At 41.4% G+C, this 21,869-nt stretch overlaps 1 protein-coding gene and 1 pseudogene across 10 annotated transcripts in view; both read left to right on the top strand.

The window, feature by feature from the left end:
• The window catches only part of DLG2 (discs large MAGUK scaffold protein 2), a 2,226,746-nt gene that overhangs the window by 931,234 nt on the left and 1,273,643 nt on the right, over positions 1-21,869 (top strand). The gene's annotated exons all lie outside the window — the stretch shown is intronic.
• LOC133040757 (dolichyl-diphosphooligosaccharide--protein glycosyltransferase subunit 1-like) lies at positions 3,613-21,396 on the top strand (annotated as a pseudogene).

Genomic DNA, 21,869 nt, shown 5'->3' with positions numbered 1-21,869 from the left:
AGTGCAGATGCCTATGGAGTTATCCTTTTAGATACTTTGTGGAATGTAAAGATAAGTGACCCATAGTCCCTGCCCTTGAAGAGTTCGTAGTAAATGAGGAGGAATTAGACAGATATGATAGTCCCCAAGATTTATTGTGAGATGATATGAAGTGAGGGTCACAGAAAACTTAGAGGATTATGGGGATTAAAAAGAGGTTCTGTGGGGGAGCTGGTGCTAGCAACAGTAGAGTAGAAAGCATTTGGATCTCTGCAAGGTAGGGTCCCCAGGCTCATGTTATAGCTTGCAGACGTAATGTACTGTACTTGTTAGAGCTACAAGGTACCACTTCATATTCTACAGAGAAAGCATTTACGTGTATGCACACAGCCGTCTGCAAACAGAACAGCTGAGTTATAATTACTGCTAGATGTGCATAAGGAAACTAAAACTAGAGATCTGTCTGTCGGGATGTCTCAGAATCCTGCAGAGTGATCCAGGTGCAAAAATGCTTTCTCCCCTAAAAATGCTATAGAGAGGCAGGAAGCTACTAATTGCTCCATCTTTTCCATCAGTTCTGACCCAGTTCACTGGCACCCAGGAGCCAAGAGATTACCTGACTCATAGAGCAGTAGAAGACAATTTCTTGAGACCTCAGTAGAAACACGCACTGTTATGTCCTGTGAGTTAGGAGGACTTATAACTAAGGGGCAAGACAGTCTGTCTTGAATGCAAAATGAGTTTGCTTCTGGCACCATAGTGTAAGAGGAGAACCCACAAATGGGAGCTGGCCCAGTGAGGATAGTCCAGTTGCTCCTGGAAGAGACAGTCTAAGGAGGCAAGCATAAACAAGAGAAGATGGTGAGGTGATAGGGAAATCATTGGTGGTGAGAATAAGGAGACTGATCTCTGACTTCAAATAACTGACCCTAATGAGACTGTGGCCCTTGTTCTGTTGATTTCAGAGGTTATGAATAAAGGTTACCATAAAGCTCGTTTCGACTCGCTATAAGATGAAACTTTTCTCATCTATGAAATGGGGCTAAAGCTTTAAATAAAAGATGCCTATAAGAGTTGAGCCTGGTCCTTTCTGTGAAATGGACCTGGGTCACATAATTATTATTATTGTTATTTTTTATTAAGATACCTGTTTAAAAAAAAAAAAACTGCAGCAGTTAAACTGTACTTCGTTTTTGTCTTAGAAAACCTTCATTTTTCCTATTATTAAGTAAGATTTGTGTGATTGTGAATGTATTAGAAAGGACTTAAGTGACCTCTTGTTGAGAAGTTAATTCAGTAAAACCCAGATCCAGAAAAACTTTCAGTGTTTATAGGAAGATGTTGTGTGTCATCAGACAAAATGGAAACCTCCAAAGATATGCTGAGGGCAAAGGTCAATCGTCATCTGTCTCATTAAAGCTGGCACTACCTGCAGTGGTCACAGACAGTTGGAGTCTAGAATAATACGGAGCTGTTGGTGTTTGATAACAGAATATGGTATGCCGGTTCTTGTATTGATATGATGAAAAGTAACTGATAGACTTTGGGAATTTTTTAGTGGGGAAAGTTATTTTTTACTTTACATAAGCTATGGGAAAATGTAATCATGTTAGCTAGATAGGAGACATCAATAACCTTGCCACATGATCCTAAAAAGCACCATGGAAGCTAAAAATGCTGTAAATCAGCCCAGCCTCTTAAGTTTTTCATAGGTTGAGCCCAGAGAGTCAGGTGTAAGAATATATAAGTTTTAATGCCAGTGACAGTATAGTGGCCATAATTGTGAGAAGGTGAAAAAAATTCATTGGGAGATCAACAATATCCAGGTGAATGTATGAGCAAAGACTGGATTAATATATGACAGAAGAATTTTAGAGGAAAAGCCAAAAAAAAAAAAAAATGCATTAGCCTAGAAGAATGATGGCTAGAAAAAAGTGATAGAATTTTAGTAACAAGCATAAAATATTTGAATAAATGAGGAAATGCCTCATGTTCTTGGAAGAGTAAATGTTGTAAACATGTCACTTCTTTCCAAAGTGAGTCATAGGTTTAATGCAAACCCAAATAAAACATTTGGGCTTTCCTGGTGGCTCAGTTGGTAAATAGTCTGCCTGCAATGCAGGACACCTTGGTTTGATTCCTGGGTCAGGAAGATGCCCTGGAGAAGGGATAAGCTACCCACTCCAATATTCTTGGGCTTCCCTCGTGACTCAGGTGGTAAAGAATCTTCTTGCAATGTGGGAGAACTGAGTTCGATCCCTGGATTTGATCCCTGGGTTGGGAAGATCCCCTGGAGAAGGAAACGGCTACCCACTCCAATATTCTGGCCTGGAGAATTCCATGGAGTCGAACACGACTGAGTGACTTTCACTTTCATTTTCAAATAAGACATCTGTGTGTTTGTGTATTTTTGTTGTTTAGTTTCTTGATTTTTATAATAGTTCAATAAGAGATGACATAGGGATGGGAGATAAATGAGAGTTAATGAAGAAATAGATTCAACGATGATTGGTTATTGATCAGCTGTGTGGGCTGAGGGAGGAAATCTAGAATAATTCACAGGCTTCTGCCTCAGAGATTAGCTGGATCATTGTGGCTTTCACTGTCACAGGCAAAATAGAGGAGAGAACAGGTTTGAGGAGGAAGGTGATGAAATCAGCCTCTGACATTTGAAATCAAAATGTCTGTGAAATGTCTAAGGAAAGATATTTTGGAAAGCTATGGGATACAAAAATCCAGAGCCAAGAAGATAGATCTGGACTAGATTTTTTAAACAGCATAAGCACATGAAAGTCATAGCTGAAACAATTGACATGAATGTAATTACTTGCGGGAAAGCTATAGACCAAGAGAAACAGAACCCTTGGGAATGCCCAGCACTGGAGGAGAACATGGAGGAAGAGGATGCTTTAAAAATATGGAGAAACAATAGCCAGAGAGGTGCCGTGAAAATGAAGGCATTGAGAAAAAGTCGATCAAGTCAAGTAGTTCAGAAATATCGAGTAAAATCAAACTTTCATGCACATTGGTACATTCTTTAAACTGATAGTATCTGTCTCTTTTTGTAAAGCGTAGACCCTTTGACTCAGTAATTTCATTTCTAGGAATTTATCATGCAAATAGACTTCTACAAGGGCACAAAACGTATCTATAAGAAAGTTTACTACACCTTTTTGTTGTTGTTGTTGGGTTGAGGTTACAGGAAAAGTCAACAATGACCTAAATACCCATCAATAGATGACTGAGTAAATATAGTATATCTACAAAATAGAATAGAATGCGGGTGTTGAGCACTGAAATCAATATGTACTTATGGGGAAAGTCTGACGCATAGTGTTAGAAAATAATACAGGAGACTACAACTAGCAGTTCAGTGAAAGGTTAAACAAGCAGAAGCCCCAGCTTCGTGACTTCGAAGTCCAGAACTGCTGCTTACCCGTAACAGAATACTGGGAAAGTGTCTTCATTTCTCCGTGCCTCTCCTGCTCTCCTTTGCTTTAGATCAACTCTCTAGTTGGCCCTTGTTTTTCTGAACTTTTTTCTGGATTTGGTAATTAAAACCTTCAGTCTCATGCCAGGACTCCCATGTCACCTACAACAAAAGGGAGAGAGAAGGTCCTTTTGCATTTGGTAATGAGGAAGTTACTGGCACTTCCACCAGCTGGTTTCAGTGGAGGAGAAAGCAGAGCCCGAGTGTGGCGGGAGAAGCCAGGAGTGAGCGGCGTGGAAGAGGTGGAGCGAGCGTTGGCAAGACTTCTGGAGCAGCTGCAGAAGGAAAAGTTAAAATAGAGGAAAGAGGTGTATTTAAAGACGTGAGGTTGCTAAGGAGGTGGGAAAGGATGGATAGGGTTCTCAGCTCAGGGGGTGCGTTAGTTTTGGGACAGAAGCTACTACACAAGCCTAGAGCCTCCTTATAGAGGCTCTTTCTAGCTCCTTCCTAGAGCTTCCTGGAAGCTAAGAGGGTTCCTGCTTAATCCTTCCTATTTGCTCTCCCCAGGAGAAAGGAGTTGATGTTAGGGCCTCAAAGAGCGTGATGCTGGTTAGGATGGTCCTTGAAGAAACGTGAGAAAGGGGAACTTCCTAGAGTCATTGCCTAGGATTTCTGAGCAGTGTTTAGCAGGTCTGATTATGAAAACTATAGGTTTATGGGATCAGAGCAGCTCTGCAGTTGTCCCTGGACGTCCCAGAATCAGGATTTCAAGTGTAGAGCATGCCTTTGGACCAGGCTGCAGGCTGTCTCAGAGGAAACCCAACACCAAAACGACCAGAGGCAGCCCTTCCTCACTGTTTCTGCTTCGGGCCAGCTCCAGTAGGAAGCTTGATCTATCAAACAGAGAGGAGGATATTTTGTATAGCTTTCCTCCTATAAAAACAAGACCTTGATTTCCTTGTTTAAAAGCATAATACAAAACATTGACTAGCTCAACAAATCACAACCACTGTGAGTGGCTTTATGTATTAACACCTAATTCATCAACACAGCACATTCAAACACTTGGGTGGCTTTATTTAACCCATGAAGTTTTCACCACCATAGTCATTACACTGCCTTTGTGCACCTCTCCTAATATCTACCTCTTAAGGCTTTATTCTATGGGATGTTGAGCTGGCCTCATTATCAATAATGAGTATTTTCTGTTGAGTAGCACAATTCATTTTGATCCTTTATTATAACCTTTTTTGAAAGTGGGATATTTGTACATTGTGACACTATAAAGAAACGTTACTAGGGAACCAAGCGAATGTTTCTTTCATCAGAGAATTCTTAGAAGTCATATTCAAGGGCTGAGAGGTTTGTGGAACTTTGGAACACATGGTGATATTCAGGATGCAGGGAAGAAAACAAAAGAGCAAACTTGCTTCCCTCCCCCCACCCCTCACCGAAGGCCTTAAGGCAAAAGGCTTGTATTAATTGAGTATTTTGGGGGCTCTGAGACTGAATCATTGGGATGGACATCAGAGAAAACCCTCAGTGTCTTTGGTTAAAAATTTACATTTGATTAACTTTGGTTGCTTTAGAAAATATAATAATTTATTCATGGGAGATTGTGATTACCCAAAAGTGAGGCAGTATGGTATAACAGAGAAATGAAACAGAAGAATGTGGTAGTCAAGTAGCCAAAGTCTTGCCCTTGGACTTCAGTTCCTCATGTGCACATTGTCTCCTTGGGTCTCTGCCTTTAACCGGGAGGAACTGGTATTTACATGGAATCTATTCACCCATACATGTGCCTTTTGCTCTAAGAACAAAATAGGTCCCTGGTTACCTGGATAACAGAACCAGCCTGTCACTTCCTCTATAAAGTAAAGAGTGTGAATAATCCATCTCTAAGACCCCTTTGAGTTCTTATATGCTTATCATTTTCTGTGGCCTCTATTCTCATGGTAATTATAATCAAAAGAGCCAACTATGATGAGGTGGAAGAGCACAGGTTTTAGCAACAGTAAGGTCTTATTCACAACCTAGTTCATGCTTTTTTAGCCGTGTTACCTTGGGTATATGATCTAAACTTTCTGGGGCTCATTTTCCTTCATCTGTAAAAGAAGCTGATAACTCCTACTTCATAGGATTCTTGTGAGGATGAAATGTAGTAATGTGTGAGCATTATCATTATCACAAGTAATAAGTGATAATAAGTGACATGGAGATCACTTCCCTGTATATGCACATTGGATTTGGGGTAATAAAATGCTAGCAGATCTAGTGGTTGGTTATTTTTGTCCCCCAAATACTGTTCACACCTCTGCAAGAGAGCTTATCATACTGACCTGATGTTATTTATCTGTCTGTCTGACAGAATACCTGTGAGTTCTCCCCTGCAGGTCAACTCAGTCACTTTAATGAGAACATAATGGGTCTTCAGGGACAGGATTATCTAATGACTGCTTGACATCCTATAGGTGTTTAATAAAGACTTTTTTAAATGAAAGAATTTAGCAGGAGCAGAATAGATAAATGGAATTATTCTTAGATATTTCCTCTTTTCACAAGACAGAATTAGGTCTATCATATTTACTTTTCAAAACATTTCTACCCCTGATCTATCGCAAATACCTGGTTAGGAATAACAGTGGTCTGACACACCTAGGATCTGATTAATGCCTGTGTATCTTACCATGTGGACTTCCCGGGTGGCGCTGGTGGTAAAGAACCCACTTGCCAATGCAGGAATGTAAGAGATGAAGGTTCAGACTCTGGGTCAGGAAGATCCCTTTGAGGAGAGCATGGCAACCCACTCCAGTATTCTTGGCTGGAGAGTTTCATTGACAAAGAAGTCTGCCAGGCTGCCGTCCATAGGGTTGCAAAGAGTCTTACCCAACTGAAGCGACTTTGCACACACACGCATCTTACTGTATATTTTATTGGTTAAATTACAGCCAAATATGTATTATTACCTGTTTCACTGACAGATATTAATTTAGTGATGATTGTAGCTGTAGATCCACAGGGAGCATCATTGTCGCCATTTACTGGTTTGGCCAGAAAGTTCCTTTGGGGTTTTTTCATATTACAGAAAAACCCAAACGGACTTTCTTGCCAACCCAGTGTTTGGTCATGGGTGTAAGAATTGTTATGATCAAAACATTCCCTTCTGTTATTTCTTCAAATGGAAAAAATGTACTTACCGTTCTCAGTACAGATGAATTGTATCTCCTATGAGAAGCCTTCTTCAGTTCTCTCCAGCAGAATTCATTGTTTCTTTCCTTGGACTTTTAAAGCTCTTTATATGCCATTAATACATATCACATTTATTATTTATAGTACATATCGATTATATATTAAGAATATATTAGATATGTTGTAAATGTCTCTAGAATTTATAAATGTGTATTATAGCAGTTTAATATTATCTCACTTTCTGCCTCAGTACCTATGCACACAGGTCACAGGCAGAGACATACATTGTGAGCCTTTTAATGACAGGGGCTGAGCCTTAGTTTAACTTGCTCTGCTGATGTGCAAGGAACAAGTTTTCCCTTTAGACTTCAGCCAGATAATGTTCTGTGTCTCAGGGCCCGTCATAGTACACATCACCTATGCAGGCAGGGCAGTAAAGGTTTGGTGGTTTTAATTAAACCAAGCCCTCAGTACAAAGCATTAAGAAGGGACTAATACTTTTACTTTTGTTTATTTCCCTTTTGTATGAATGTGACGTCATATACCCTGAGGTTCATGGCTGTTGTTGTTTTTAAATCAAAATTGACCTTCCAGGCCATTGGTTTTCAGGATAGTGACTTAAAGCACTGGATTCTGGTTGTTTCTGTCAGACCGAAGCATCTAGGTGGTTCATGCTGTGCCTGTCTCTTGTGTGATGAGCAGTCTCAGAAGTTATTCTGGACGCATGCCTGGTCCTGACAGAGCTATCAGATAAACTTCAAAGAATTAAGGCTCAAAGAAGTTGTCAAGAAGCTGCTTTCTTTTCTTACCCACAGACACGATTTTAACTGCCAGGTTCTGTAAACACCTGGCACACTTTATTTGGTACCTGGTTCAAATGCTTTTGACAAGACCCTTTATGTTTACAGCCACAGTCAAATTCTGTAGCATCAAGTGATCTGTACCAAATTATTTGCATTTAAAGAACCCGTCTTTTAGGAGAAAGGGGTTATTTTTTTCCCCATCTACCATGCGCACGTAAGTTCTTGCCAACTACTAGAAGCATGTGATGTTTGGAGAATAGCATCCACTGCCCCATCCTGGGAATTTTTAAGGCTCTCAGTTTTGTTTTCCAAGGAAAACTAGAAACAAAAATCAAAACAGAAAAGCTTTAAAGATTTCAAAGCCGACATTCTTCCTGAAAACTTTTGGGAAGATGTCTCACACCATTATCTTTGTGGAAGAAACAAGGCAAATTGTCCTCTTGCATATTTTTCAGTGAGTTGGTCTGAATGCCAAGTGTTTCCCATGCCAGTCCGAGTGGTAGAGTTGCCTGTCCCCAGTGGATACACACTCCACTGAGGAACAGGCAATTAATAAATAAAGCACAGGAAACACTCACCTGTGACATTCACCAACTCATGTGAAGATGTTACTAAATATAATTGTGGATATTCACTTTCTGATTTATGCTTGTGTAAGATGGGACAATTTCTCAAACTTTTAGATGAAGGGAAGTACAGTCTGTTACGGAGCCTCTGGGTGAATATGGCTAGTCTTCGTGTAGACTATTGTATAGCAGGTGTTTTGCTAATTATTTTGCGTGTATCATTTTATTTACCCTTAGAAAAGCAGTTAAGAGGTAGGTCTTATAAGCTCCATTTTATTGCTAGTATTTTGAGTTTCAATGAAGTTCAAAGTTTTCCATAAACACCTAACTGGTGCTTGAGGAGCCAGAATATGAACTGAGTCTGCCTGCAAAACCAGTTCCCTCTTTCTCCTTCCTGACTGCTTCCTCTTTATCCAGTTTTAGAGGTAGAAGTAAGAAGGGCAAGCTCATGGCTTAGAAGCTGGTGGGTAAATTTTCCATGTTAGGATATTAACTCTCTTACTGCAGCTCTCTAGGGATGCAGATAATCAAGAATTGGCTGCAATATGCTTTTCCTATAGATGAAATCTGTGTGTTTCCTTAGCACTGCAGGTTCCAAATTCTAGAGAACTTGGACATCTTGTATCAGTGGCAAAAAGCAGGAGGGAAGCCTTTGACTTAGAGACTCAAATCTCCTGCTTTACCAAGCCTTTCTCAGGTACCCACATTAATCTCACTGTTCAGCATCTAGAGTAATGGTTCTTTTTCTACTTTCTCCATTTTCTTTTCTTGCTTTACTTTAAAAAAATTAATTCAGTCCAGTCAGATGTCTTCTATATACTTTTAGTGCTTCTTCACCCTGCCCTTTGAAGACATTCTTCTGAAAGAAAACGTCGTTAGACAGGGAGGTAAAGGTAATGTCTTACTTTGGGAGGACTAAAGGAACCTCTTTCACCCAGGGAAGTGCTCACATGGTGAAACTCTGTTTCTTCTGAATCAGGTTGAGTTGTCACTTGAGGTAAAGCAGTGAGATAGGCCTAGAGCATGCAAATAGACCTTTTATCTAAAACCCCTTGGCTCCCAGATAAATTCAGGAATTGTCTTTTGAGATTTAGCATAACTGCATTTGTACTTGTAGTAGGCCAGTTGCTGAGGAAGCAAAGACTTCATCTTTAGAAACAGGCAGATAAGGTTAAAATTCCCAATCTATTGTTGACTAGCTGGGTATCACTGGTCAAGAAACTGATACTTTCAGCTTATTTATAAAATGAGAATGATTAGTAACAATTGTGTGCATGCTTATAAGAATTAGAAGTGACATATATAAACCCCCTGGGACGATGTCTGTATGCTTAGTAGGGCTTTAATACCTGGTTACTCGAATGGTTATTTTTCTTGGCATATTTAAGGAATAGCTGACTTTGCCTTATAAGAAGCAGCTTTCTTACTTCACTCAGTATGGCAAACTCTATTGTGCAGAATCTAAAAAGAAATGATACAAATAAACTTATTTATAAAACAGAAACAGACTCCTAGACTTAGAGCATGAACTTATGATTTATCAGGGGGTAAGGCTGAGGGAAGGGGTAGTTAGGGAGTTTGGAACGGACACATACCCACTGCTATATTTCAAATGGATAACCAGCAAAGACTTTCTGTATAGCATAAGGAACTCTGCTTAATGTTATGTGGCAGCCTGGATAGGAAGGGGGTTTGGGGAAGCATGGATTCATGTATATGTATGGCTGAATCCCTTCATTATACCCCAATACAAAATAAAACATTAAAAAAAAGAAATAGCCTTCTATGCCCATTGGCTTTCAAGACATTTTTGCTTTAAGACATGTCGCTGTTGTACCAAGTAGTGAAAGACAAGTTGAGAACCTGTACATGTGTTCTTCCACAGAGAATTGGGATCCTGAAAACAAAAGAAACAAAAAAACTCAGCAACCAGTGCTTTTAATTGATGCTCCAGGTATATATGAGACTGCTGCTTTACACGAGCTAAAATTCTTCCAGATTCAGAGAAACGTTCTTTCAGATTTGAAGGAATAACAACTAAAGAAAACATTTTACAGTGTACTATGTGATTTTACTAATCTGCATTATGGTATTTTTTCTGTTAGAAAAATCTGTTTGGTCCCTTAGTAATGCAGATGAGCAAATCAAGGTAATTTACCTGGGCATATAGAGCAAGATCATCAAACTCTACAGCCTAGGATTCAGCTGCCTACATAATGATTAAAACTTCTCTCCATGTTTCTGAGGGAAGAAGTTACAGAAGCTGTATTATTTTTTTAGACTGCAGAGGTTTCCTTTAGAAAGTTAAAGTTTCAGTGACTTTGCTAAAAGAGTCCAAACCCTGAGCAGGCCTGGCCAGAAAGACTGCTTCTACAATCCAACCACCCTCATCCTGACCCTCAGTTCAGTTCAGTCGCTCAGTCATGTCTGACTCATTATGACTCCATGGACTGCAGCATGCCAGTGCTCCCTGTCCATCACCAACTCCTGGAGCTTGCTCAAACTTATGTCCATCGAGTCAGTGATGCCATCCAGCCATCTCATCCTCTGTCATCCCCTTCTCCTGCCTTCAGTCTTTCCCAGCATCATTCAAATGAGTCAGCTCTTCGCATCAGGTGGCCAGAATATTGGAGTTTCAGCTTCAGCTTCAGTCCTTCACGAATGAATATTTGTGATTGATTTCCTTTAAGATTGACTGGTTGGATCTCCTCAGGACTCTCAAGAGTCTTCTCCAACACCACAGTTCAAAAGCATCAGTTCTTCAGCGCTCAGCTTTCTTTATAGTCCAACTGTCACATCCATACATGACTACTGGAAAAACCATAGCTTTGATTAGATGAACTTTTGTTGGCAAAGTAATGTCTCTGCTTTTTAATGTGCTGTCTAGGTTGGTCATAGCTTTTCTTCCAAGGAGAAAGTGTCTTTTAATTTCATGGCTGCCATCACCGTCTGCATTCATTTTGGAGCCCCCTAAAATAAAGCCTCTCACTGTTTCCATTGTTTTCCCATCTATTTGTCATGAAGTGATGGGACTAGATGCTATGATCTTAATTTTCTGAATGTTGAGTTTTAAGCCAACTTTTTCACTCTCCTCTTTCACTTTCATCAAGAGGCTCTTTAGTTCTTTTTCACTTTCTGCCATAAGGGTGGTGTCATCTGCATATCTGAGATTATTGATATTTCTCCTGGCAATCTTGATTCCAGCTTGTGGTTCATCCAGCCTAGCGTTTCGCATGATGTATTCTGCATATAAGTTAAATAAGCGGGGTGATACTATACAGCCTTGTCATACTCCTTTCCCAATTTGGAACCCGTCTCTTGTTCCATGCCCAGTTCTAACTGTTCCTTTTTGACGTGCATACAGATTTCTCAGGAGTCAGGTCAGGTGGTCTGGTATTCCCATCTCTTGAAGAATTTTCAGTTTGTCGTGATCCACAGTCAAATGCTTTGGCATAGTCAATAAAGCAGAAATAGATGTTTTTCTGAAACTCTCTTGCTGTTTTGATGATCCAACGGATGTTGGCAATTTGATCTCTGTTTCCTCTGCCTTTTCTAAATCCAGCTTGAACATCTGGAAGTTCACGGTTCACGTACTGTTGAAGCCTGGCTTGGAGAATTTTGAGAATTACTTTGCTAGCATGTGAGATGAGTACAATTGTGTGGTAGTTTCTGAACCTCAAGGTACAAGCAAAACTTCAGAAGTGCCAACTGTATACCCAGAGATGTCCAGAGAATCTACCTTCAAATGTGTTTAAAAGATGTTTATGTGGTGATGGAAAAAGGGTCAATTTCACTGTAGCCAGAGCTTGGATAGTGTGGAATTAAGTTTAGAAAGCATGATATTTTACTCTCTTCGCTGGTGGCTTAGACAGTCTTCCTGGAGAGAAAAAAATGACTAAAACATATTTTAAACCTTCTTCTTCATGAAAGTCATTTCTTTGGATTCTATTTTTAAATAGCTAAATCAATCTGCAAGTACTCTCTGGTTTTTTATAGACAATGAAAACACCTTGTCTTTACTTTTCCTTGTACCATTTCTCAGGGCTATTACAAAGTTGCACACTTTGCCAGTAGTTCAATGTGCGTTGCATTTACAAAGGAAAAGCACCAAGTCTCTCCCTCTCCCTCATTCCAACCAGGGAACTCAGACTTCCTGTAAAGTGGGGATTAGACTGGTGGGTGTGGAGGGTGAGTGAGCGCCGTGGGTGGTTTTCAGGTGGCACAGAAGGCATAGGTGTGGCCTGTCTCCTGCTTCATGTTGGGGGACCTTGTTACTGTTTATTCCCATCTCTTATTCCTACACTCTTAATGGCAAGTCATTGAAAGGCAGGCATCCTCCATTGTTCCCCCATCACTTAACACACTGGTACGTAGTAGGTAGTCATTATAAAATTTTTTTAGATCTTTGAATGATTGCAAAAGTTCACTTAAACTGCATAACTTTCTGTTACCTTATGAAAGATCTCATTATATTGAAACATTTATCTTGACTTGATTTATACCCCATATAAATTTATTCCTATGCAGTTTAGGTAAGAAAAAAATTTATATATACTGAGTTACAGGAGTTGGGTTTAATTTACTGTAAGAATTGTTTTTCAAGACTGCCACATTATTTATTTAATATAACTACTGTTAATTTGAAATTGTGGAGAAGGAAATAGCAACCCACTCCAGTACTCTTGCCTGCCAAATTCCATGGACAGAGAAGCCTAGTGGGCTGCAGTCCATGGAGTCGCAAAGAGCCGGACATGGCTTTGAGACTAAACAACAACAGCAATCTGAAATTCATTGAAGAAAGTTTGCTAGTATTTTAGGAGTGAATTTTTATAGTTTGAGGTCTTAAGTTTGTACTGTACTAAGTCGGTTCAGTTGGGTCCCTTTCTGTGCGACCCTGTGGACTGTAGCCCACCAGGCTCCTCTGTCCATGGGATTCTCCAGGCAAGGATACTGGAGTGGGTTGCCATGCCCTCCTCCAGGAAATTGTCTCGACTAAGGGGTTGAACCTTCATCTCTTACATTGTCTGCAGTGACAGGCAGATTCTTATAGCAACCCCCAGAAGAAATCAATCCTTCTTAACACCCCTTCCTGACATTTTCATTCTTCGGTAAGAAATGAAATTTCTGTTTCTCCTAATCAGAATTGGTATTTATTTAACCAACTTATATAGAATTTGATCTTTGCAAGTAAATTTTTAGAATTTTATGAATGTTGAGTAATTTAATCCTCATGATCACCCTTTAAGTTTGGTGCCGTCCTTATGCAGAGCAAGATTAAGCCCTTGCCCAAGGTCATCCACGTAGAAAAAAGTACAATGGAGCCAGAGTTTCCCACCAGGGAGTCTGACTCTCGAACCTTTTAAAATATGCTGCCTCACTGAAAAAGCACCCCGGAGGGATAAGTCAAGGCCAGGCTGGTGTGCAGAGTACTCAGGACTGCCGACTCCCTGCTGGCTTGTGCAGCTTGCTTCATCATTAGGCTTAGAGCAAGTGTAAGAATGGATTCAGAAAATCAAAGTGAAGAGCAGCTGAGAAAAGCATCTCAGAGAGGAATCAATAGTAGCTAATAAAAGCTAACAGTTATTGAGTGTTCACTTTGGGTTAGGCACTGTTCTAAATACTTTGTGTGAATTAACTTATTTCATCTTCAATATGGGTGTTCCAAGTGGCGCTAGTGGGTAAAGAACGCACTTAAATGTAGGAGACATAAGAGACATGGGTTCAATCCCTGGGTCGGGAAGATCCCCTAGAGGAGGACATGGCAGCCCACTCCAGTATTCTTGCCTAGAGAATCCCATTTTCTTGCCAGGAGAATTTCACAGACAGAGGAGACTGGTGGGCTACAGTCCATGGGGTCACAAAGAGTTGGACATGACTGAAGCGACTTAGCACTCACTCAGGCATGCATCTTCAGTATGACCCTTTAAAATGGTATCATCGTATCTTTATTTTACACATGATGAAGCCAAGGCACACAGAGGTTGAACAATTTGCTGAAGAATGGGCAGCCGAGGGGCAGACTCTGGTGTTCACATTCAGGGAGCCTGGCGTCAAGGTCTGTGCTCTTAACCACTACACTGTTACGGTCTCTGAGGAAAGGGACCGTGGACTGTGTCTCTTGAGCCCGCACACAGCTCTGCCAGTTCAGCCTGCTTGTTATCTTGGTTGCCCTGTTTACCCAGAGAGAAGAGTGATCACGAGTAAAACTCTTAGAATTTTCTTTTTTTTTGAAATGTATAAACTTTTTCAAAATTTTTATTGAAGTATAATTAACAATGTTGTGTTAGTTTCAGGTTTATAGCAAAGTGCTTCATACATGTGTGTGTGTGTGTGCGTGCTCAGTCATTCAGTCATGTATGACTCTTTGCAGTCCCATGGACTGTAGCCCACCAGGCTCCTCTGTCTGTGAAATTCTCCTGGCAAGAAGACTGGAGTGGGTTGCCAGATCCTTCTCCAGGGGATCTTCTCAACCCAGGAATCAAACCCATGTCTCGTGTGTCTCCTGCATTGGAAGGCAGATTCTTTACCAGTGCATAACACACACACACATAAATATGTGTGTGTGTGTTGTTGCTTAGTCACTAAATCATGTCTGACTGTTTTGTGACCGTATGGACTGTAACTCACCAGGCTCCTCTAACCATGGAATTCTCCAGGCAAGAATACTGGAGTGGGTTGTCTTGCCTTTTCCAGGGGATCTTCCTGGCCCAGGGATTGAACTTAGGACTTTCATATTGCAGGCAGATTCTTTGCTGTCTGAGCCACTAGAAAAGCCCACACACACACACACACACACACACATACACACACACACAGACATACTCATTCACATACACGTGAACTTTCTTTTTTGATTTTTTTCTCTTATAGGTTGTTACAAGATATTGAGTATAGTTCCATGTGCTATACAGTGAAGCTCAAAGAATTAAAAGAGCTCATAGGCTTATCTTCAGGAAAATGATAGAGGTGTTGAGGGATGTCAGACTGGGGGGAGTGGGAAACCTAGGGAGGAGGTGTAGTGAGCTCCCTAGAACAGAGACTTAACTTATTTCAGGAAGTGGTAAATGTATCCAGGTGACAGAGCTCGGAAAGCTCTGGTTCCAGGGAAGGACACTGGCATTGAGCAACCAAATGCCTCCCTTTAGCCCCGAGTAGCTGACAGACATTAGCTTCTAAGTCCAAGAGCACTGGATTTGAGTGTCGGGAGAGAGCCCAGTGACTTCACTGGTACCCTGGAAATAATTGGTCAAATGATTCCACTTATCCCTTAAAGCCTTGGGGCCAAGCAAACCTTTATAGTAAACATTAAAATGTCAATATTGTAAGTTAATAACAGCTGTTATTCATTTATAGTTTATTTAAAGAAGGCTTCATGATTCCTAATAATTCCTTGGTTTTTCAAAATAAAGATAATCAAAAAATCACTTTTTAGCCAAAAACAGATATCTGAAATATGCCACAATCATATTGTCACTTTCAAAATGTGAAAAGAATATGTTCAGTCCAAAAAATATCAGTGAAGCAAAAAATTATTGCTAGTTGAACAGTTTCCAAAAAATATATATTATTTCTTTGATTTATTCTAGTATCAGAATAAAGTGTCAAAGTGAGCAACTTTTTACAAATACTGGGGTCTGGGATGCAGTCATTACAAAATTGGCTTATTAAAGGAGGAAACTCAAAGAAATAAGAAAGAGCTCATAATATTCTTGATAGAATAACTAAATTAAAAACTCAAAGAGCGCTAAGACCGAAAACTGACTATATTCATTCAGATGGGATGTGCGATCATACTGGGTGGTTTCAGATTTTATCAGTGGTCCTCAGGTTGGATATCCCTGAGTGGCACTGGAAGTCCTTGAGTTATCTTTAATATTCAATAGAAATATGCTGGTGATAACATCCAACCAAGCTAATGAAGGCATCATATTTTATCTCAGAATTTCATTAGTAGAACGCTGATGACATGCCGATCTGAAACTCTTCGCTACGCACAAACGTACACACACACACATACACTTATAAACATGTGAAAGCAAAATATGAAAACAATTTATTTCTCAAGATCTGTGCTGATAAATTATGAAGTCTCTAAAAATTTTCATTTCCTCTGTTCCTACTTGTTCATACGGTAGTTCTCTGATTTAATTTAAGCTCAGTTTTATAAAGGATAAAGTATGGACTTCAGAGCCAGATAGAGGGGTTATGTGCCATTATCTTGTTGCTTTTGACCTTAGATGATGGCTCGTGTTAACTTCTTTGAGTTTGAACTTCTTCTTTTGCAAAAATGAGACTGATGCTTATTTTGTCATGTTGCCCTGGGGTAGTGCCTGGCACATATACTTGAAATACTGATTTCATTTCTTCCTCCCATCCTTTCAGTGGTGCTATTAACCACTGAATTTTAGTGGAAGTAAAATTATCTGTGTATATTTCCTTTTCACTTTTCAGTTGGGGCCAAGGACACACTTGGACCATGTAGGAGGTTAAATAAAGGTCACAACTGATGTTCTTTATGATGTCCTGTTCATTTTTATGACTCTTGTTGAAATTGCTTATTTGTAATCTGGCAAGATTTCAAGACAATGGATTGAAAAAGCACATCTAATATTGAATCAAAATGAAAGTGGAGGTTAAAGCTGTTCAAGATGAAATCAGCCAACCAGGCAAACAGCTTTCCATTCTAGGTCTCTAAGGCAAACGCAAGATTGAGAAGCTCTAAGGTAAACACAGTGATGTTAAGAAAGGCACTGATGTTGTTAGTCCTGAAGGGGGCTGAAAGGATTTCATGTTGGCATGTCTTAAATTTTTTTTTTCTTTTTTTTTTAATTAATTTATTTTTTATTGAAGGATAATTGCTTTATAGAATTTTGCTGTTTTCTGTCAAACCTCAACATGAATCAGCCGTGAAAGTGAAAGTGAAGTCGCTCAGTCGTGTCGACTCCTTGCGACCCTATGGACTGTAGCCCACCAGGCTTCTCAGTCCATGGGATTTTCCAGGCAAGAATACTGGAGTGGGTTGCCATTTCCTTCTCCGGCATGTCTTAAATTTTTAATGTTTTCTAAATTTCACAAAAACATGGGAGTTTTTCTAGGAAGTCTGATAAGAATGAAAACCGTACCTCTTCCTTGGGCCATGTTTTGAAGAGCCTGCATTATAAACCAGAAGGTTCACACTAAAATCATCTTGGTCCATGGACCCTAGATCTAAACCAGAGTAGAATCACAGGCCACAGAGAGAGGTGAGGTGTCTGGAGAGTACTGTCTGGCACTTTTGCCTTCGGCATTTCTTTGCCGTGAATCCAAATTTCCTTCAATAAGAACAGACGAAATCATCTTTCTCTGCCTATTGTCTCCCTTAGATCTCGGGCAGCTGGGCTTCCCTCTGCCCTGCAGTGCTGGGGTTTAGTTTGTGGTGCTCTTTAATCACCTGCCCTTTCAGTGCTCCGTGTGAATCCAGTTCAGTTCCTTGCGGCTGTTTGTCAAGCACGCCTCTTCTCTGTGTTGGACCCTAACACAGGAAATCCATCTTAGTCAATGTCATAGTCACTGCTGTTACATTCCTCACTGTCTAGCATCGGAGCTAGGTAATTAAACAGTCATTCAGTTCAATATGACTGAATGAAGCTGTTATGATAGAGCTGCCGACCACATCTAGGTTCATTGGAAATAATTATCCCACAGCCTATTGCAAAAAGCTGACTCACTGGAAAAGACCCTGATTCTGGGAAAGTTTGAGGGCAAGAGGAGAAGGGGGTGACAGAGGATGAGACGGTTGGATGGCATCACTTACTCAATGGATATGAGTTTGAGAATACAGGAAATAGTGAAAGACAGGGAAGTCTGGTGTGCTGTAGTTCACGGGGTCGCAAAGAGTCAGCCATGACTTAGCGGCTGAACAACAATAAAACAGATTGAGGAAAGAACAGGTGCTGCTGAAACTCTTCATGCTGGAAGGACACAACCTTAGTTTATAGCTCACACTGTAAAACCCAGAAAGCTCAGAGAAGGAGACTAATTCATTCATTTGACACATAGTTTTAATGCTGTCTCTGTGTCAGGTGCTCTCCAAGGAAACAGTGTCAAAAGAGAAGATAATTTTTTAATCTAAACTGACCTCAGAGGTCATCTGAGAGGAAGAGAGAACCAGGGAGAGGGAATGACGGACCCAGGGCCACACAGCTGACTAAAAGCAAAGCAAACCCAGGTTTCCAAATTCTGATCATCTGACACACTCTTCATAGGTGTTTTAATGCGTAAGCTTCAGGTGCCTTAGATACAAATAGGGTAGTTGTGTGGAACATCGTTTGTTTTATCACCTATCTACCTATCCGTGTTTCTTTAAGAGAATATGGGTAAATGTGTCAGTGACACAGGCTTACCCACTGTACTATTTCATTTTCTGAGGCGAGGCAGCACACTACCCTGAGAGACTAGCTTTTTATTATCATTTAATTTTTCACGTTTAGAGTTCCATTTGTCTCCCACTTAATCCAGATTCACTAGGACCGCAACACTTGAGAAAAAGCCAGCGTGTTTGATTTACTCAGTCCCTACATCCTAAAGAGGGCACTAAAGTTGTCTGTTTCTAGTAAATAAACCTGGTTCATAACCAAACATCCCCACCCATCCATCCATCCAACCATCCATCCATCCAGCATTCAACAGCAACAATGAAAATGCAATGAACATCGATCTACTAGGTAACAGTCCCACGTGGCATTAGTGGTAAAGAACCCACCTTCCAATGCAGGAGACATAAGAGACTGGCGTTCGAGCCCTGGGTCGGGAAGATCCCCTAGAGGAGGACATGGCAACTTACTGCAGTATTCTTGCCTGGAGAATCCCATGGACAGAGGAGGTTGGCGGGCTACAGTAAATAGGGTGACAAAGAGTCTGGCATTACTGAGTGACATCAGTTCAGTTCAGTCACTCAGTCATGTCCAACTCTTTGCGACCCCATGGACTGCAGAACACCAGACTTCCCTATCCATCACCAACTCCTGGAGCTTACTCAAACTCATGTCTGTCAAGTTGGTGATGTCATCCAACCATCTCATCCTCTGTCATTCCCTTCTCCTCCTACCTTCAATCTTTCTCAGCATCAGGGTCTTTTCCAATGAGTCACTTCTTTGCATCAGGTGCCAAAGTATCGGAGTTTCAGTTTCAGCTTCAATCCTTCCAATGAATATTCAGGACTGATTTCCTTTAGGATTGACTGATTTGATCTCCTTGCAGTCCAAGGGACTCTCAAGAGTCTTCTCTAACAACAGAGTTCAAAAGCATCAATTCTTCAGCACTCGGCTTTCTCTATAGTCCAACTCTCACATCTGTACATGACTACTGGAGAAACCATAGCTTTAACTAGATGGACCTTTGTTGATAAAGTAATGTCTCTGCTTTTTAATATGCTGTCTAGGTTGGTCATAGAATTTCTTCCAAGGAGCAAGCGCCTTTTAATTTCATGGCTGCAGTCACCATCTGTGGTGATTTTGAAGCCCCCCAAAGTAAAGTCTGTCACTGTTTCCATTGTTTCCCCATCTATTTGCATGAAGTGATGGGACCGGATGCCATGATCTTAGTTTTCTGAATGTTAAGTTTTAAGCCAACATTTTTACTCTCCTCTTTTACTTTCATCAAGAGGCTCTTTAGTTATTTTTCACTTTCTGCCATAAGGGTGGTGTCATCTGCATATCTGAGGTTATTGATATTTCTCCCTGCAATCTTGATTCCAGCTTGTGCTTCATCCAGCCCAACATTTCACATGATGTATTCAGGGTGACAATATGCAGCCTTGACATACACTTTTCTCGATTTGGAACCAATCTGTTGTTCCATGTCTGGTTCTAACTGTTATTTCTTGACCTGCGTACAGATTTCTCAGGAGGCAGGTCAGGTGGTCTGGTATTCGCATCTCTTGAAGAATTTTCACAGTTTCTTGTGATCCACACAGTCAAAGGCTTTGGCATAGTAAATAAAGCAGAAGTAGATGTTTTTCTGGAATTCTCTTGCTTTTTCGATGATTCACCAGATGTTGGCAATTTGATCTCTGGTTCCTCTGCCTTTTCTAAATCCAGCATGAACATTTGGAAGTTCATGGTTCACGTATTGCTGAAGCCTGGCTTGGAGAATTTTGAGCATTACTTTACTAGCATATGAGATGAGTAGAACTGTCTGGTAGTTTGAGCATTCTTTGGCATTGCCTTTCTTTGGGATTGGAATGCCAACTCACCTTTTCCAGTCCTGTGGCTACTGCTGAGTTTTACATATTTGCTGGCATATTGAGTGCAGCACTTTCTCCGTTCGCTCTTTCAAGACCATCCTTCCCGCCGCGGCCCAGGACGTGTACTACCGCGACGAGATCGGCAACGTGTCCACCAGCCACCTGCTCATCCTGGATGACTCCGTGGAGATGGAGATCCGGCCTCGCTTCCCGCTCTTCGGTGGGTGGAAGACCCATTACATCATCGGCTACAACCTCCCAAGCTACGAGTACCTCTATAACCTGGGAGACCAGTGCGCGCTGAAGATGAGGCTGGTGGACCACGTGTTTGATGAGCAGGTCATAGACTCTCTGGCCGTGAAGATCATCCTGCCGGAAGGGGCAAAGAACATCCAGGTGGACAGCCCCTACGAGGTCAGCCGCGGCCCTGACGGGCTGCACCACACCTATCTGGACACGTTCGGCCGCCCCGTCATCGTGGCCCACAAGAAGAACCTGGTGGAGCAGCACATCCAGGACATCGTCGTTCACTACACCTTCAACAAGATGCTCATGCTGCAGGAGCTGCTGCTGGTGGTGGCCACCTTCTACATCCTCTTCTTCACCGTCATCGTCTGTGTCAGGCTGGACTTCTCCATCACGAAGGACCCGGCTGCGGAGGCCAGGATGAAGGTGGCCTGCGTCACGGAGCAGGTGTTGACCCTGGTCAACAGGAGACTAGGCCTCTACCGTCACTTTGACGAGACGGTTAACAGGTACAGTCCCGAGACGTGTCCACCCTCAACAGTGGCAAGAAGAGCCTGGAGACGGAGCACACGGCCTTGACCGGCGAGGTGGCGCTGCTGCAGTCCCGGCTGAAGACCGAGGGCTCCGACCTGTGTGACAAAGTGAGTGAAATGCAGAAGCTGGACGCGCAGGTCAAGGAGCTGGTCCTGAAGTCGGCGGTGGAGGCCGAGCGGCTGGTGGCTGGCAAACTCAAGAAAGACACGTACATCGAGAACGAGAAGCTCATCTCGGGAAAGCGGCAGGAGCTGGTCAGCAAGATCGACCACATCCTGGATGCCCTGTAGCTCTGCCGAGGGCAGGCTTGGGAGTGAACGGCAAGGCCTGCTCAGGCTGGCTTCTGGCTTTTGCAGAATGCTTTCAAGGAAGACAGAAGTCAGGCCCTGCCTCAGACAACACAAGAAGCTTTGTTTTTGTCCCTAAAATATTCCTTTAAAACAACAACAAAACTCATGTGTCATGAAAAACGAAATATCTTTGTGTTTTGAACCAAGAAGTTTTTCAGTTGGTTTTGTTTATTCTGAATCCTAGCATATTTTTGGCACCTGTAAGCCCCTTGTTTCATGGCCTCCTAATTCCTGATGTGTGCGTATTTTACAAGCGTGTGTGTTTTTTTAAAGCGCATGTGGGATTTCCCTGGTAGTCCAGTGCCTAAGATTCCAAGCTCCCAATTTAGGGGGCCTGGGTTCGATCCCTGGCCAGGAAACTAGATCCCACATGATGCAAATAAGACGTGCCACAACCAAATAAATAAATAAATATTTAAAAAAAAGAAAAGAAAGAAAAGTATGACAAGGGACAGAGAATGCTTCTGACATAGACATCAGAAGGGGACGAAGAGTGCCCCGAGTGACTTAGTGCAGCACAGACATGGAACCTACCATTAAGGAACTTGT

Source organism: Dama dama, chromosome 2 (genome assembly GCF_033118175.1).
Source record: "Dama dama isolate Ldn47 chromosome 2, ASM3311817v1, whole genome shotgun sequence".
In the NCBI taxonomy this organism is placed as follows: domain Eukaryota; kingdom Metazoa; phylum Chordata; class Mammalia; order Artiodactyla; family Cervidae; genus Dama; species Dama dama.
This window is presented reverse-complemented; position numbering and strand designations above follow the sequence as displayed.